At 34.3% G+C, this 18,356-nt stretch overlaps 1 protein-coding gene and 1 long non-coding RNA gene across 4 annotated transcripts in view; one reads left to right on the plus strand and one right to left on the minus strand.

The window, feature by feature from the left end:
• LOC109534671 (protein dachsous) overlaps window positions 1-18,356 on the plus strand; it is a 225,887-nt gene that overhangs the window by 127,197 nt on the left and 80,334 nt on the right. The window lies entirely within an intron of this gene.
• The window catches only part of LOC109545898, a 38,401-nt gene continuing 36,218 nt past the window's right edge, over window positions 16,174-18,356 (minus strand). For 2 of the 3 annotated variants that reach the window (XR_007280393.1, XR_007280391.1), the window contains 4 exons: window positions 17,456-17,601; window positions 17,282-17,359; window positions 16,945-17,019; window positions 16,174-16,584 (listed from right to left, as the gene is read on the minus strand). This is a non-coding gene — a long non-coding RNA (uncharacterized LOC109545898). Of the gene's footprint in view, window positions 16,585-16,944; window positions 17,020-17,281; window positions 17,360-17,455; window positions 17,602-17,854; window positions 18,032-18,356 lie in introns of those variants that run through there. The other variant, XR_007280392.1, reaches the window with a different exon arrangement.

The following is an 18,356-nucleotide window of genomic DNA, read 5'->3' on the forward strand; positions in this document are numbered from 1 at the left end:
AATTATTATTATTATTTATTTTAATTAGCAATTCGCACTGGGGTCCAAGTGACAAACTTTTGTCCAGCTCAGAGATGCCAGGTCTACCGATTTTTCGGTAGATCTACCGCTTTGTCAAGGAACATACCGATCTACCGATACCATGCAGATTTCTACCGAAAAGTAGCAAATAAAAGTTTAAAAAATTTCCGTGGATTACTTAAAATAATATAACATATTTCCATTCATGATCAAAGTACGTTTGTAATAGCAGACATTTTATTTTAGCACACCTCTTATTTTAGAGTTCTTTTTAAAACATGGAATTAATGAATCCCGCCATGTAGAGCATAAATATGATAAAATTATGTTTTATGGATCCTGCAATGGTGAAATCAGGTTCCCTACAATCTATTTCTGATGTTGCAATGATATTTTCAAATTTAATAAATGATAGTGAATTACAAGGTCTGGACACAGAATGACGTCTGTTGCGAAACGCTAAAGAAATTTAAAAAATTTCTGGAAATATTGAATATTTTTGGAGCCAAGTACAAATATTGAAATATGGAGCTGATATATTCGTGTTTCCAATTTTATTTGTAACCTGCTTATTCTACCTCACTCATCAGCCAATGTTGAACGGATATTTTCTCAGGTTAATCTAATGAAAACTAAGTTGAGAAATAAGCTAAAAACGAGTACAATTTCATCTTTACGTCACACCAAGAGATATATTGGTAGCGACAATTGTCATAGTTTTGAAATTGAAGATAAGTTTGTGTTATCTAAGAGCGATAAAATTTTATATAAGGATTATTTGGAAGACGATAATTGAAGCGATATTTTTATTTAAAATAAGTAGAAGTTATATAGATTATTTTCAGAGATGAGAGTTTGAGATCAAGGCAAATGAATGAAGTTCGAGATCAAGGCGAAGCCGTGAAACGTTTTCAGCGCTTGTGCTAGTGCTTGTTTCTATCAGTTTCAAACCAGTTTAGGAGTTTTTCAGAAGGGTTGTCCGTTCTAGACTCTTCTCAACGATGATAAATTTTATGCACGTTTGACATTGTTATACGTTTGAGGTTTTCAAACTCTATCCACAACTGGAAAAACGCTGTAAGGCTGATTTGTTTGTCCACAAAGCTCTAGCATCTCTATCTGGAAATAAAGTTGCGGTTGAAATGTTTCATTAAAAATATTTTATATTCGCAAATAACCGTCAACTATTCCCAATTTCTTATTAGCAGAGCTGTAAGTACACTTTAAAGAACAATTTCGTTTAAAATGAAAAAAACATTGTTGATTTTCCATCTAGGTATCAGTAGTCCTTATAATGAATGTCGGTAGTTTAAAATCAGCCTGTGTTTTTTCGACGTTTCGCATGCATTTACGGCAAAGATTTCGGAATCAAGGAAATCAAGGAAAAATTGAATTGTTTTTCTCTGCCTCCCGATATTTCGTGGTCATTTTTTCTGGAATTTTTGGTGTGTCTGTTATCCTGCTTCCGTTCTTTTGTTTGGTTCTTTCCCACTTTCACACTTGGCGAAATTAACTGGAATTTGGTCCAGGATTTTTGAATTTGAGACTGTTTTGGCAGCACTTTGCACAGGGTGAAAATGATTGATGCTCCCTGTTTCTCGAGGAAATCGGGGCATGTTTGGAATAAAAAATATGAAGTTTGCATAAAACACGTTTCAACATTTAATTTATCTGCCTCAATCGAGTTGTTTGCCTTTTAAACTTTCGCAATTGCATTTTGCTTTAACCTTATTTTACTGTTATTATTCTCAATTTAGCTTTTTAGTATTAATTTATTTTGAGGTAAAGTATAGTAAAAAATTGAAAACCATGACACATTTTTTATGCAGATTACTTTCTTCGTCTATTGAATCTGCATCTTTTGCATAAAAGACATTTTTTGATGTTTAGTATCTCCTGTTCTCTTGGTTTTTAAAAGCCACTCCATCCTCTTACGTGATGCAGTTGGTATATTTTTCTCGAATCGTAGTTAATAAACAGGAAAAATGTGAAACAAAGATGGGTCAAAAACCTTACGAACTGAAAATAAACGAATTTCGAGCACTCTCGGCGACCAAATCAACGGACCCAAAAGGAAGAAATGAAGTTATGCAAATTAATGACTATTGCTCCATAATTTTGCATTTCAATAATGTGCAAAAAAGAGCAGTCCTATTAAGGGGGTCACTTCTGAATTTAAATATTTCTTAAAAAGTGGGTTCTTTAACAAGGCTAATCAACATTAAGCCTACGGTATGGCCCCCTAAAAAATATACGGCATTTTAAGGGGACACCGGCGGAATGTGGGATGATGGCTAACTTATGGTAATTTCAGGACGCAACATTGTCAAATATTGTTTTAATTGTTCTTTGGGCGGATTATCCACACGGGTATGCCATCTATAACAAACTGGCCTTTTTTCTCTATTTCCTCCTGTCGATTTTCATTTGCTTAAAAAAGTCGATGTCTTTCTGAATCTATCTGGAATTTCAGTTTCTTCACTTATGAGCTAATTCTTATTTTTCGTCGGTATTAAAAGAAAAGCTTCTGGTTGCCTTTACTATCCTGCATTTATTTGTCAAACGATTCCTACTCCTGTGAAGAATATTTATTAAAAATATGTAATTTGTGAGCACAATTTTCTTAAATCCTTAAACAATGTCATCCTGTATGAATATTTCGCTTAGTTACCCAAACCATTACAGCATCGTCTTTGTTTTTCCTTGGTTTTAATACGCTAGACATTGCATTTGAAATTAATAGACTATTATAACCGTGGGGCTTAATCAGACCAGATGAGTTTAGGAAAAGAGGTCGGATTTTTGCATTTTCAACGTGAACATCGTCTCACGCATCCGTTCCGCTTCAATTTACAGTTGGTCGGCTATAGACACAATTTTTCGATAATATGAAGAATGCATCTAGAGAGATTGTTAATTTACTACGAATTTTTTGCCGGTCTCGGTTTTATTCTCGACGCTGCCACGACTTTCACGATATCATCTTCCTGGCTGAATTTCAATTAAAGTGCAGTGTTCTTAAGACAATGGACAACCTTTTTATTTGTCCCGTGTATCCGCTCGAAATTGATAGCTTGTAATTTCCCAATTTCTTAAAAAACGATCGTGTACGTCCCTTTTGGGCGGTCGCAAAAAAATTGTTAAACCATCGCATCCATAGGTCAAGTAGATTTCTTTGGAACTGCACTGGAGTTTTTCTTATCTGCAAGCAAATTATAATGATGAGGTTGAGTCAATAAGCTCGGACCAAACGCATTGCCGAGCTGTATCCCCCGATACGGCTGGGCTTTTAAGCAGGAAATAAAAACTATTACCCATGTGTAGGTACAAGATACAAGAAAGAACGTGATTACGCTCTTTTAGAAATGTACAAAGTGTTACCCAGCGCAATTAGGTGCTTGAGGATGGCCCATAAAAATCCATGAATGGTGACGTTTATTATGAATGCTGGGCAACAAATGCGAAGCTCAAACTGATTCCTCTAAAAGGAATTTAGGGTCTTTAAATTATACTACTAAATCAAGAATACCGTTGCATTTTATTGGGTCATTAAAAGGCCCCATTGAGTTTCTAAATAAACCACCATTTCAATTTCAACTGGCCGCATAATAAACCTCATTTAACATTATTATTGTTGCCCAGTTATGTCAAGCTATTTTAAATTCAAACTCAGTCAATCCAAAAATCATTCCATTCAAAGCTTTTCTTAAAATCAAGGTTTACTCTATTGGTGCTCTTAGCTAATTGATATTGTTTGTTTCAGGTAAGCAACCACTGCCAGGCAATAAAAAATTTTAGTAAGTCAACAATATTCAAATGAATTAGTAAAAAGTAACATAGCTTTAATTCGCTATCCGAACCATGAAATACAGTTCTTGCAGAGTTATTAAACTGCGTTCCATCAATTCCAACGTCAATTTTACCATCGAATTGCCATTCTTCTAAGAATTGGTGCTTTGAACCTTCTGATCGATTGGTTTCGTACTCGGTTTTTCCGAGAAAGGGGATCACACCTCGGCTTTCTCCAGATTTTCTAATGATGATTGAAAATCATAAAACCTACGCAGATTACCGTAAAGTAATTGTTCAAAAATCCACTTCCTGCTAATAAAACACTGAGCAAGGAAAAACGCATGTAATTGATCAAGTTCAGGTTAATTGCTTGGTTTTGCTGTAGCTTTACAATAGCCTTATTACGGTAGCTGCCAATAGTACTTAGATGCTGTTTCTTTGATTGATTCGTTCAATTAAAGTTAGTGCCTCATTAAGTTGTTAGGTGTTAAAAAAATTTACCGTTTCATCGTGTGCGGATTTTCATACTTACATGCTTCAATTGCTAGCAATGTGGATTTTTGCAAAAAAAGTACATCTAAAAGTAGGTCACTTTTCAAACCTCGTTTAACGTAGGTATTTAATTGACTTTGATGAAAATTGAAAATTTGCTTGTTTGTTTCTTCGTAAGTTTGCTCACGATAATAATTGATCGGGAATCAAATTAAAATTTATGATCTCCGGTTTTCGCAGTTATTTTAAAGTCACTGCTTTCGTATACATGTTTTAGATTTTGTTGATTTTATTTTTGCTCATTACGTAGGTTTTTCTTACTGTATTTCTAATTGCGACATAAACAATGTTCCTGGGTTTCAGTCATTTATTTAGAATATAACGATTTAGTCATTTAATTAAAATGTTGCGATGTTTTTCCACCATCATCAGTTTGTCTAAAACAACCTGTTGTTAAATTATTTTGTTCATACACATACCTAATATATCGGAACACTTTAAGATTGTCGGCCTTTTTTTTAAACTATTACAATTATCTATCAGCACAGCCTGTCAGTACTATTTTTTACAAACTTCTTTTTGGGTATTTCGCCTCAAAATTTTTTTTTTATCACGTCTTTTATTACAGATTGATAAATAGTGCTCCTATTTCGCAATAAGAACGAATTATTTATCAAAAAGTAATCAAGAACTATCACCTAGAGGGTATCCTACGACACACTTAGGCTCAAGCTGTAAGAGAAAATTCCAATTAGTAGAGAAATTAATTTGAAAAATTACCTTGACGTTTCGATAGCTATTTTCTGTTATCGTTATCAAAAGAACCTAAATGAACCTAAAAAAGAGTATGTTAATAAATTGTGTAACAATAGTAGGATAATACAATATATGAAAATTCGCTCTGATAATCCGTCTGTGCAAATTTGAAAAAAAAAAATTAAAAAGTTTGCACAGACGAATTATCAGAGCGAATTTTCATATATTGTATTATCCTACTATTGTTACACAATTTATTAACATACTCTTTTTTAGGTTCATTTAGGTTCTTTTGATAACGATAGCAGAAAATAGCTATCGAAACGTCAAGGTAATTTTTCAAATTAATTTCTTAAAGCAAAATTTTTTATTTGTAGATTCTTCTTAGGTCTCTAAAGCTTCTGATCTGGAATCTTGATCGCATTCTATATGTATTATTATTCCATTTATATGAAATTTCTGAAATCTCTTTCACCAATTTTTGGTGTGTTTAGTACTCATTCATTAGTTCGACGTTTAATGTTTTTGCATCCAATGTTTACCAACAAAATTAAATTAATCAAATTAATATTTATGATTATAAGATGAACTCGGACGGTTTTTTAGGTTGGGTGCCTGGGACATCACACTTGTAGTCTTGGTAGAAAAATATAAAAATATGAGTCTTTTATTTTTTCATTTTTGCAAAAATTATTGTTCCTGAACAAAAAGGAGTCTAATTTTTACTGATTATGATTGTTACACACATTACGTTTTGAGTATTTGCCTTTTATATACCCACTTACGGGTAATAGTTCAAATACAAAAAAATACTAGGCGTAAATATCGAGGAGACAAAAGGATAAAAGATTGCCTGATGGTATAAAATTATAAAATGCTGCACATCTTCATTTCACTTTTCTACTTACAACACTTTTTCAACTACTTTTTATTCTTTTCAAATTTTTATTGGTCAGTATACATTGGTTAAGGAGAACTCAGCACTCATGAAATACTGAAAAAATCATCGTCTTTATGGAACCTCGTATTGTTTCTTAGTGGAGCTTCACTTGGTTTGGCCAATTCTTCAATGTCTTTGGGCATAATACCGGACCGATAAAAGTCGTTCGTATTTGGAACTAATTTTATTTTAATCCTCTAAATAGTTCATTTTTATTCGTTTTTTGGTCGAGCTGTATGTTCATAGACATACCTACTTGCGATTCAGCTGAGTTTTTTACACCTGAAAACGATTTAATTTTAATCCTTTATACAGTTAGCCCCACGATTTACATATTCTTCAGTTCCTTGTCGATAATATTGCTTCCTTACTTTCTTATCGTCAATTGAGCTGACTATATAATACATCCGCTCATTTGTGTCTTTTCTCGGTTTTGGCCAGGAATGAGGTCGATTTTTAATTGCATGAATGATGCAATTACTGCAACAAATTGGGAAAAAAAACTTGTTAATTATCCTAAAAACGACCAAGCTGAGAACAAACTGGAAACGGACAGAAGCTGTAAAAATGATGTCTTTAAAGTATGAGAAACAGTTTTCCCTTTCATTCAATGGCTGGTTTCAGCATATTTTTTACCACAGTTTATTAGAAAATCACAAAATAAATTTAAACCTTTGCATAAGTTCACATAAAATAAGTTTTTTATGTGAAGAAGTAAGCAAATAAGATGATAAAGAGCAGCGAAAATATTTTAAGTATTTCACCCTTTTCTATTTCTGTCTAAATAGAAAATTGTCTTGAAAAACTAATATGGAAATGGAATTTAGATATCAAAAACATTGAGACAAAATGTTAAAAGTGGATGAACAACAGTTACTAATTCATATTTGAGGAGCGCTTGGTTATGATCAGAATTTCAACCGTTCTGTGTGTAATGCAACATCCAATTTAAGAAAAACAACCATCTGACAAGTCTCGTTGGTGGTGTTCAAGTTGGGCATCATTTTCCGTTGTTCGTAAAGCACGTGTGTTGGGCGCTGCTGGAGGCAAAACGAATTAATTGGCTAAATGGCAGATTCGACATTTAAATGAAGAAAGACTCCACGGTCCAACAGCCGCTTGGGATGTACAAAAAGATAACCGCACTGACATTTTAAAGGATGCCCAACCTCAACTAATGAAAGTATTTAAACGGATTTATGTTATCCGTTTAAAGGGAGCCCATACATTGGCTAATCGGAAATTTGTTTCACGAATTTCGATTCTAGGCTCTGGGAATTGGTGGATTGCAATCGATTCTGACCTACTGAATAGACTGGTAACAAAGCACGAATTATTTAGTTTTCCTTAAGTAGGTAAAGCATGCAATTCTAAAATGCTTAGCAACTGTTTCCTAACTTATGTCCGGCAACTTTATTATCAATTTTTCTCAAATCTTGATACATGCGTAGAATTATTAATTAACTGGTCTATCGCTATGGACAGGGCCCGTTTTTAGTGGACGGAAAATCGACATCGATAAAATCCTCCAATAAAACCCACCTGCTCAAGTGACTATTACACATTCAAATCGTTTTTATTAATTTCCGCTTCGGTAGCGCTTAATATTGCATTGAAGGTTGTAATTAATATTGTTATTAACAATAGATTTATGACGTGGGCAATGCATTTGATTGAGGTAATGCGCGTAGGCGCAAACATGTAAATGATCGGTCGGCTAAGTGTGATGAACAAACGGGATCTGTCATTAATGAATTCCGCATCATCGAACCTTTAAGTATCTTGTGGCTGGAAAAACTGAAAATTTTTCCCAGAATCTCAGAATTGAGTTGAGAGAGGCTGGTTGCATAGATAATAGGAAGTTTCACTCGTTTTCTGTTTTTTTTACAACGTTCGACTCAAGTAATCGTTTCAAAAAAATGCGACAAAAACATATTAAAACCTGCCTTTGGTCAATTCATTTTCCGCTGGCAGTCCAATTTTTTTGCGGTAGAAAAAGGCAGGAATTGTTTGCCTGTCAAAGACCAAAAACTTATTCATGCATAAGTATGCAACAAGTGTCTAGACGAAGTCAGTTCTTTTTCTTTTAAGGGACATTTTGAAAAAGAACAAATATTCCAAGTGGGGTGTCGCCTTTTTCTGCATCTGCGTTGTCTTCGCTCAGTGAAAAGTTTGATAGCAATTTGCAAGGTTTCAAGGAACAACTGTTTAACAAAAAGCTGAGGACTAAATGGAGGAAAATGGAATTTAAAACACACCTTTGAAAGAGTTGTAGGAAGAGGAAAAATCATTGCTCAAAACATACTCAGCCGAGGTTTCAGCCTAGTTTTCCCACGCCACTTTAGAGGATTGAGCTGCTAAAATATACGATGTCCTTTAATGCGTCTTCTGTATGGAAAAATGCCACGTTATCAACATAGTTTCATATATATTAGCATTTTTCGTATCGGGTATTAAGGTGGAAGCGCATACCAAACTAATTACGGACAAACTGGTTCGAACCCAAACAAGAAATCGCCGACAACATAGTCAAACGGCCTGCACGTTACAATTTTTCACACTGAAATTGTCACATAATAAGTCAATTATTCTAACCACTCATATTTGATATAGCGATTCCTTTGAAAGATAAGCCAGCTTCTGGTTTTCGAGCTGGGTGCGCCATCGTATTGAGATTCTGTTCGCCAGGCTATTTATACTGTTTAAACTCATAACTAATTGCTCGGTGTAATGCATTTGAATTTGTAAGAATTTACATAGCCACTGTGTACACAATGTCGTTAGGCAGATGAGTGGGGCACTTCCAGTCTTCCAATGGTACCCATACAAAATATCGGTTGCAGTTCGGTTTAACTCTTTGAGTTTCGGTTTTATAATTTTCATATTTATCGTTATTTATTGGAAAGCTTCTGCTGCATTTTTTTTTTTAATTATAAGAGTTCCCGCTTTAGCGAATATATCCTTGTTCAATGCTGGTTAGTTATGTTACTTTATGTCTATTTTATTTATCTTTCTAATCTCTGCTCGCTTGTCCGCTTGCTTTTACGTCAACTAATTGTTGGTTTTTTTGTAATTTGTTCCCTTATTATCATTTTAAGTGGTATCGATGTTACTATTTTTCCTAGCATTATTCGCTTCCGATTACAATGGGGATAATTGACGTATATCTAGCGTCGTATTTTAGATTTATTTGGAATAGTTGATATTTCATTTGCTCACATTTGCTAGCTGGTTCAGCTGCCGCAATAATGCGAAATAATTAGACTTAAAATTATTTTCAGTTTTCTTCTAGATGCACCAAGTTAATTAATGCTACTGTCTACTCAGAACGATTCCTTGCAACATCTGGGTGTAAACGGGCACAATATGAAATATTCATATGTCTTTTTTTCATACTTTCTTTCCAACTGAACCGCCTAGTTCGATTGCAAGTTCGACGTTTTTTTTACGTGATTATTTAACGTCAAGCCACAGCGAACTAAGTATATAAATCAGATCGACAGGTTAGATCTATATTTACGTGTATACGATATGAACTGGGCACCTGTTTATTGTTTTTGTACCGTTTGCTTCTTCATAGTCGCAGACAAGAAGTTATTTGCCAGTTATTCAGGATGTGTTTTGCAATCATTGTCAAATTTTACGCGCACTAATAGGGCATAATTCATACCATTTTACTGTGTAAAATAGATACTTTACACAATAATGCTCAAGTTTTTCACTTGTACCAACAGAAACCAACTATGTACGTTCCAAATAGTGGTTTTTGGTACCCATTTAGGATGCCGTTGCAGGATTCAATTTTTACGATTTTGTATAGATTCTATGAATTGTTGTGACCACTGTAAGCTTTGTAAATTTTTCAAAGTTAGTTGCAGCACAAATTTGATTACTCCGAAACATTTATTGTGTGAGAAAAACTGTTGCTGTGGACGAGAAGTGTAAATTTCCATATTCCCGCGGAAGTGAGTGTTTAATTAAAACACATGAAACAGGGAGCTGCAGTTGAATGCGGCGCCCACAAATTGCACTTTGCAATTTTCCCGGTACCGCCTCTGTTCGCGGCTCCTTTACATAAATTCAGTATATGCCTTTAAACGGGGAAATAAAGATGTAAGATCCTATTAAAGTGGATTTTTACCGAAAATTCCAGCTCATGACGCAAACAATCGTAGCGAATGTGACTCGACTTCTGATGTGCGATATACGTTTACGGAAAGTAAGACCGGCTGACATGTTTGAACTGTGACCTCTTGTTCGGTCATACGACATGAATGCACAACTTTAAAACACAGAGGGTTGCTTATCTGTCAGATTACATCAATATTTTAGTGCGACTTCGGACGTGGGCTGTCTATCTTCGGAACAATACCGCGGAGAAGGCTTGTTTCTGAATACAAATTTTCCCCATTTATTAAAAAATCTAAACGTTTCAACGGTCGTAGACCCGGCGTGGAAATTCTTACTTTTCAATGTATAATCTCCTCACATACTCGAAGAAAAAACGACACTATTCGAAGGCAAAAAATTAGACGCAGAGCGTCTTTACAACTCTCTGTGATATTAATTACTTAACACATTTCTTGCTTGATATTTTTGGCAAATTCGACATTTTTACTTCGAGTTACTCCGTTTCTTTCGCTTTTCATCGCTACTACAGCAGATTGATTTATCTATAACTAATCAACAGCAATCAATTAATAATCGTAACAAATAATTAAACAGCGCCAGATTTCCTTTCCGCTGCTTAAAAAATTGTACGATTTTCCAGTACCCAAGGAAGCAGGTAGTTAACACCCGATAAAGGCAGCCGTAAATTTATACACGTTATTTATCTTGATGTTATAAAACCTAAAACTCATGGGCGAAAAATTTATGAAAGGATCAAGATCGATCGATAAAAAATCATTCATGCGAAATTTAAACAGTGACGTTGCTCTTTAAGACAATGTAATAAATTGAGCGACAAACAAATTTGAAATGCATCTCGCAGCTAACCAGGACAGGTTTATTATTGATGCTAACAAGGTGCGAGTAGGTATGCAAATACTAGATGACAAAAGAAATGAAGGAGGAGCAATAAAGTCGTAAAACTACTGAATTTGAAACCAAGCGTTAAAATTGTTGTGAAAAATAGGCAACTTTCACATAGTTAACCCTGCGTCTGGCCAAACCTAAAGTCATTTTCTATACCATAATTATTCTCATACGGTCACTGAAAGTTATTATTTACAGCCTATATTAGACATTTGTATTCGTTCCAAAGAATTCACTTTAACAGGTGCAAAAGAAAGTCAAGATTTACAATGGTGTACCAAATTGCGCAATGTCGAACGACTCTCTAAAAGACCTACGCTCATTTTTTTTTCTTCTAATATTTATGATTTTGCGTCGAGGAGAGCGGACGCTTGTGTTTTGCAAGTGAAAATTACTCGTGTATACGCCTATTAGATTTACGAACAATAATATTGTGATATTTGGATTTATCGCAATCGTAACTGGCCTTATTTCCACTCTTGTTCAGAGATATGAAAGTTGAAATTCATTGTGCTTTACTGATGAGGCTTCAATTGTTTATATAGAGAGGAATTTGTGGTTTTGATTTCGATCAAATCTCAGTGAGGCAATGGGAGATTTTATTAATAATTTTTACATAAATTCTAAACCGCAGGTCATGGACCAAGGCAATTTTTTTGCATTTAATTTTTCCTTTTGATTTCTCAATTTCAAGTGCTGGACAGTGAAGATATTTCATATCCTCGATTTTAACGATATTATACAGTAGGTACGTCTGTCATAATCTTAGTAAAAAATGTGGTTTGGACGTTTCCGCACCTAAAATATATTGCAGTGGGATTCTTTCTCGTAAAATAGCTTCAATTATTTATTGCGGTTCACCGACAGCCGGTAATAACACCGCGAGACCACATTATTTTCCAAGAAAATTGATAATCTTTCAACCAAAAAATTTCGCAGGATTATTACCGCAACTAGAAATCATCCGTTTTTATTATTTATATCGAGCGATTTGGGTAACATGTTTATTATGGTGAATGTAAACAGATTAATGCCCCCAGTACGTTCAGAAAAATGTGCCCAAGTAAAGTGCGTTTTATCGCTCGCACTGTACAATCTGATGCGATCTTAAAATGACCATTAAAAAAAGGGAAAAAATCTATCGCATAAATTTCAATTAAAGTTTAACAACCGATAGCAAGCGAGTAATTACTTGTATTACCGGTGTTTTGTCCAGTAAGGTCTTGGAAAAAACACCCGGCACACATTTGCATTTCTAATAGCTATTATTAATATGATACAGTTGACATCCGCTTGAGAAACTCCCCGCTTAAGCAAATGCATTTTCAATGGCATTGGGTTTATTAATTTATTATACCGTAGAATTTACTCTTGGTAATTCAGTGTGGATTTTTCTGATTAAGAAATTATTCCAATGTTCGTTTCAGCATTATTGGCACCTGAAGCATTATTTCAATTTATTCAGAACGTTAATGACTTATTTTTTTCATGATATAATAGATTTCGAACCACGTCTGCAGAGAAATCAGTATAAAAGGATGTGTTTGCTATTAGCGATTAACGCAAATTAGCGCTAACAAATAGGGATTGAACATTATTTTGAATTGAACTGATTGAGAAAACAACAGAATTCAAATATTTTCAAATTGGTCTCTCAAATTGGTCATCTCAAATCTAACACCAGGAGGAAATTCTAACGTTGATTCAAGTGTTTTTGGAGTATTTTCTGTTTCTTCCCTCGTCTTTTGTACATTTCGTAGCGCATATTTATCTTGACGATGTTGCCTCAATCTTACTTCAGCCTACTCATTTCAATGAATTTGTCTCTTTCTGAAAGTTACCAATTTCTCATCGTCTAAACCAAAATTCCGATTTTTTTGTGCACATGGCTCATCTGGATCTCCAACATTTCTCTCAGGTGAATTGAATGGAAGATCTGATTACGGACACATTATTAGACACTGAATAGCATATGGTTCATTAGCTGGCTTAAGTGACCTGACACTGACCTAGAGGAATTCAACAACAACGCAAAGCATCGTTTTGCAACAACCCTTGACTGATTTGAGCGCTTGCAAATAAAACCCGGAAAATTAATTGGAATGCGCCAAGCCAATGGCCGCAGTTTACAACCCAAACGAAGTGAATAAATCGCTAACTATGAACGGTGAAGTGAAATAAATAAACCGAACTGATTTGAGTCATAGATTGCCGGTTCATAACATATGGAAAACAAGTGCCCAAGTGCTACAATAGAAAGGAAAACTGATAATGATAAATGGTAATCTAAAAAGCGTGATCTCATTTAAAATGGTTCTGGCTAGTAGAATTTTTCTGCAGGACGATGATTTATTTGAAATTAATTCACGATTTTGTACCGTGTGGCGCAATTTTCCTATTATACGGTTTTTCTAATTTGCATGCCTCTTGGAGAGGAAAATTACGAGTACTTTGAGGCGTTCGCGTTTTACCTACAATTTATCATATTGAGCCTGACTCCACATGAATAAAAATATTAGTGTGTTTTAAAGGAGGCGAAGTCCAGGAGCTGGAGTAGGTTGGAAACGTTGAAGAGAAACAGAAAAAGTTAGGAGTTAAAAAAACGTTGAAGATGAAGGAAAATTAGCCAAAGGAGCCGAAAGGCCAAAATAAAAAATAGTATGTAATCGACAAGGTTTTACAATTGATAATTATTCAACGCAATTGCTGCATCTAAATGTTTGCGAATGATGAACTTTGCATATTATCTGGAATTCTTTTAGTTGGTTTTGATTCTTCATTTTCTGCGCCAGTTTTGATTGTATAACGTGAAGGTTTGCCCTGAAGAACCATAGATTATTGTTATTTATCTCACAATTGCAACATTTTCTCCATGTCCTTGTTTATTAACATCCTTTAACGTTTGATCAGATTTTCTTTGTGAATTTTAGTTGTTAAATTGGGAGTTTCAGTGGCAGTGGTATTTTGGGGAATTCATAAGCGATTGTTGGCGGTTTACGTGTACAAATGAGAAGTTTTTCCTTACAACACTGTTTTTGAAAATCTATTGAAAATTATTTTTGCAAACTTGCGAACAAACCCGTTCGTATAACCGAAAATTAGCATATTTTTTGCAAATCAACATTTCAAAACTACTTGGTGTTCTGTTTGATCCATTGGCAGACACACTGTGTATGATTCATAATTTCCATTCAATTAACCCGGTAGTAAAACGGTTTGTTTCAATTGAGTGAAATATGCAAAATATCGGTCAACCCATACCAACATTCTTCGAGCATATTAATTAGTTTATTAACATTAACCAGCTGCGATATAATGATAAATAATAGTAATTACGGTTCGATTGCAGATTCGCCTTTGATTTTATGCAAATTTTTTCACCAGGTGCTAGTTTGCTTAACTATTGCCGCTTCGATCCTGCCTGCAATCGCTCCAACTATCTATTTATCAAAGAAAATATATCACGAGATTTCGATTTTTAATTTCAATTTTTGATTGGTATCTTATAAGGAAGCGCCTCAGTTTTACTCGCACTGAAAATGACGAGAAATAACAGATATTACTTCAAGTCGCACTTAAAAACCGAGTTTATGCGCGTTTGATGGCTTTTCTAGCAGTGGCTTTGACTTTTGTGAAGAAAAATGAACCATTATAAATGTTGAAAATGTTGAATATTGAAATGAGTGCGGTATTAAACAGGTGGCTTTCCTATAAATTTTAAAATAAAATGTGGTTGCCATTGCAATATCAAACATGTAGAAGGAGTTTAAAACATTGCTTTGCGTCAAAATAAAACAATACTTGAAATGAGCCTCCGCGCTTGCCGGATTTGAGTATGTTGGACTATTATTTGTGAAACACTTCAGAGGTGGACATTTTTTGAGCAATAAATGAGCCGTTACTGGTAAAATGGTCTGATGTAATTACAGATCTCATGAATGAACTATTTGAAGGAAAATCCAGGTCAAATTTAAGCTAGATTACTAACAGACCCTCCGTTATTGGCTCCATCTCTCTATTTGAATCTACTGTCATCCTAATGAAACCCAGATAAAAGAACATGCTGAAAACCGGTTGATATTTTAAGATTGTCAGCGGGCAACCAGTTAAATTTTATAATTTATTCTCCGATGACAGTCAAAATGGATTATCAACATTTAAAAACATATCAATTAAATAATCTTCCTTAACGAAAAGTGCCGGGAACTGCTTCTAAAGAATTTTAACTTCAATGTTGTTCTTATTAAGACGTCGCTGGCCTATGAATAAATTTGTGTTACGTATGAAAAATCTTAATTACCGAACGTGTGGGCAGACGGTCTAAATCGGTGAGTGCGGGTTGTGTAACTGAAAGTTGAAAAATATCAACAATCCACTTACGGGAAGTTGGAAGACCGACTACGTGAAATAATCATATAAGTTCAGCAGGCTGCACGTCAGTAATGAATCATTTTGTGTGTTTAATTGCTTAAAACCGACAGCAAAAAATCGGTTTAGAAATTAAATAATATAAGGAACAAATGAACATGTTTAAAATAATGGTTCTAATATTAGAGGAAATCTGTAAATTGCAAGCTCCATCATAAATAAGGCTTATCATTTATTGTTCGAGTGGATGAGTGATAAACAAAATGCTGCCAGTTTATCCAAAATATTGCCAGTAATTAAGATATATTGTGATGAATCGATAGTGTGTTGCGTACATTCGTATTGTATACAAAACTTTGTAAATATAATTGTGTTAAACGTATGTGTTTACCTTCACGTGCCTGTCTTTAATTCATTGGGCAGACTATCAATGAAGAGATCTATAAACTTAACAAAGTTTATTAAATAGTCAGGGTCATAATAAAATATTCTAAAGTAACTGAGAAATATATAAAAGAAATTTCAACTGCATTATTAGCAAAGTGTGAATTACCGAGTACAATTTCCTAATTTATTATGAAAACATTACATCAGCTTTTTGAAATCAATTCATAAACAAACTCGAAAGGCATTTCTTTTAACAAATAGTAGATTTCACAGAATAAGTTTACTGAATTAGTAGTGTGGGCGATTTTTCAACTTTACTTTTCTTTACTAAACCGCAATAAAAAATGTTTCGAAGACAGGGAAGAAGCAAAAACAACGGATACAAGAAATTTATTTAATGCTACCAACTACATCTTATATTCCTTAGTTTTAAGTTTGTAAAACCAAACACTATTGATATTTTTCTTGGTAAAAATAAGTCGAGTGTGCACCTAAAGCTTAGCAAATGTTTTCTTTTGGACAATTTTCATTGGCAAAATATATTTTAATGTCAATTTTTATACCTTTAAGAACATTAATGTGCTATTATTAATTAAAACTGCTTGATCAACTAAATATATTTTTATATGTGTTACACTCTTTTAAAGTAATATTTATATTTCCAAAGCGGTCGGCTAAATTTATGCTTGCTTGTGAGTAATTTTAATAGTTCGTTATTTAATAACCATACTTTTAAAAGCTTAGCTAGATATCTCTGCAACAGGTCAAATGACTGATTCGTCGGGACTGTTCTGGAAATCAAAAGAGTTTCTTTGAATTAACTGAATAACTTTTTTGATAGACTTTTTACTCAAAAAATATACGAAAAGCCAGCAAAAAGTTCACGTGTAACTAACTTTATTAACTATTATTGAATCAGACTATGAAGGCTTTCACGGGCGGTTAAATTACATTTAGGAATGTTTTCCGGGCTTTGACTGCCTCTGTCTTAGTCGGAAAGCACGGGAGATCACTTCGCCCACTGCCTCATCGCCTTTGAAAATGTCCACCGCAGTTGTGGACGAAACGTCAGGAAGGAATTCCGATAGACCACGGCTTCAAAGCCCGGAAAACATTCCTAAATGTTATTATTGAATCTTCAACATACGCACCTCTAAATTTATAATTTCTGCATGTTGACTTGCAAATTCCGAACCATCCTGAGGTACAACGACTTCTAAATGCACCTAAAGAAAGACTGTTGTTATAAAATCAAATACAAAATAATTTATTGATTAAATTGAAAAGCTGCGAATCCAAAATTCGTATCGTTTGATTCATCTAATGTTTTTTTGAAGCAAAAACTCTGAAAACAAACGAAATCAAAGCCTGAACTGATAAAAAAGTTTAACGAGCCTAACAACATAAACTCAAGATTTTTTGTTCAATTTTTTTTAAATGTATAGTAATATGAAAATCAATTAATGCTGAAAAAAACGCTACACTTACCCTCGGTCGGAAAGATGGATCAGTAATATCGATGCAGCCCCATGGAGTTTGAATGCAGTTGCTGTTGGCATTTTCTTCCTGAAATTGAACCAAATGAGGGCAGTATTCAGGAATATCATCAACAAAAAATAACAATAGTTTTGAATCTTCAGCATATCACATTGCATGTCGTACCTGCTTCTCCACATTATCAGACGAGGCCACTGGTAAACCTTGGCCTATTCCAATAAGGAAGCAAACACCCAAAAATACAACTATTGCCCTTTTATGCATTGTCCAAGTTTAAGTGCAAGCTCCACAAACGCAAGGTTGGCAATGGGCTGAAATTTGATACAATGTCCTAATTATTTTCGATGAAATCTTGCCCCCACCGTTGAATTTCAGAATTTGCAAATTCATAAGTGGAGCACTGGTTAAGAAAGAACAGGATGTAATGTAGGAGATTTGTTGGGAAAAGGTCCAGAAACATTATATTGTTCGTTTTTTTAATGAATTTTTTTGCAGCAAAACACTTATTGAAAGTACTTCTGTTTGAACATTAAAATAGCTTTTTCAAAACTGCATCGAGCTCACCCAAGTGAAAACTACATATTGATCAAAATTGCACCATCAGCTCCAATTTTTCGCTTGGTAATCTTTTGTTTAGAATGTCATCCTTAACTGAATTACAACTCCGGATTAGAAGTTTCCTTGGCTTAGTGTCCATAAATTTCCACTTGATCCTGCGCCATATGCATTTTTCTTCACTGACTGTCGGATACAACAGATTATCCGTAGTTGTTTTGAACGACAATGTGTTTAAGCAGTGCTTGTTTTGATAAATTTACTGTCTAGTTTTTCGACAGTTTTGTTAATGTTTTGTTTATGAGCCGGACGATTTCTCAATGTAATGGATTTATTGCTTCCACTGTATTAGTTGCATGCAAGTTACAATTCATTTAGTTTGCTTCTGCAGAAGTGCGATTTGGGATTTTGAAAGACTTCAGTCAATTTCCTACTCGATTGGAAAAATTTCGAGTATTGTTTCAATATCTCATGTATTTTCAAGAGTCGCTGTCTTTGAAGATCAATGCGT

Source organism: Dendroctonus ponderosae, unplaced genomic scaffold, assembly GCF_020466585.1.
Source record: "Dendroctonus ponderosae isolate FM_Combo_2020 unplaced genomic scaffold, Dpon_F_20191213v2 Dpon_F_20191213_1, whole genome shotgun sequence".
NCBI lineage: Eukaryota > Metazoa > Arthropoda > Insecta > Coleoptera > Curculionidae > Dendroctonus > Dendroctonus ponderosae.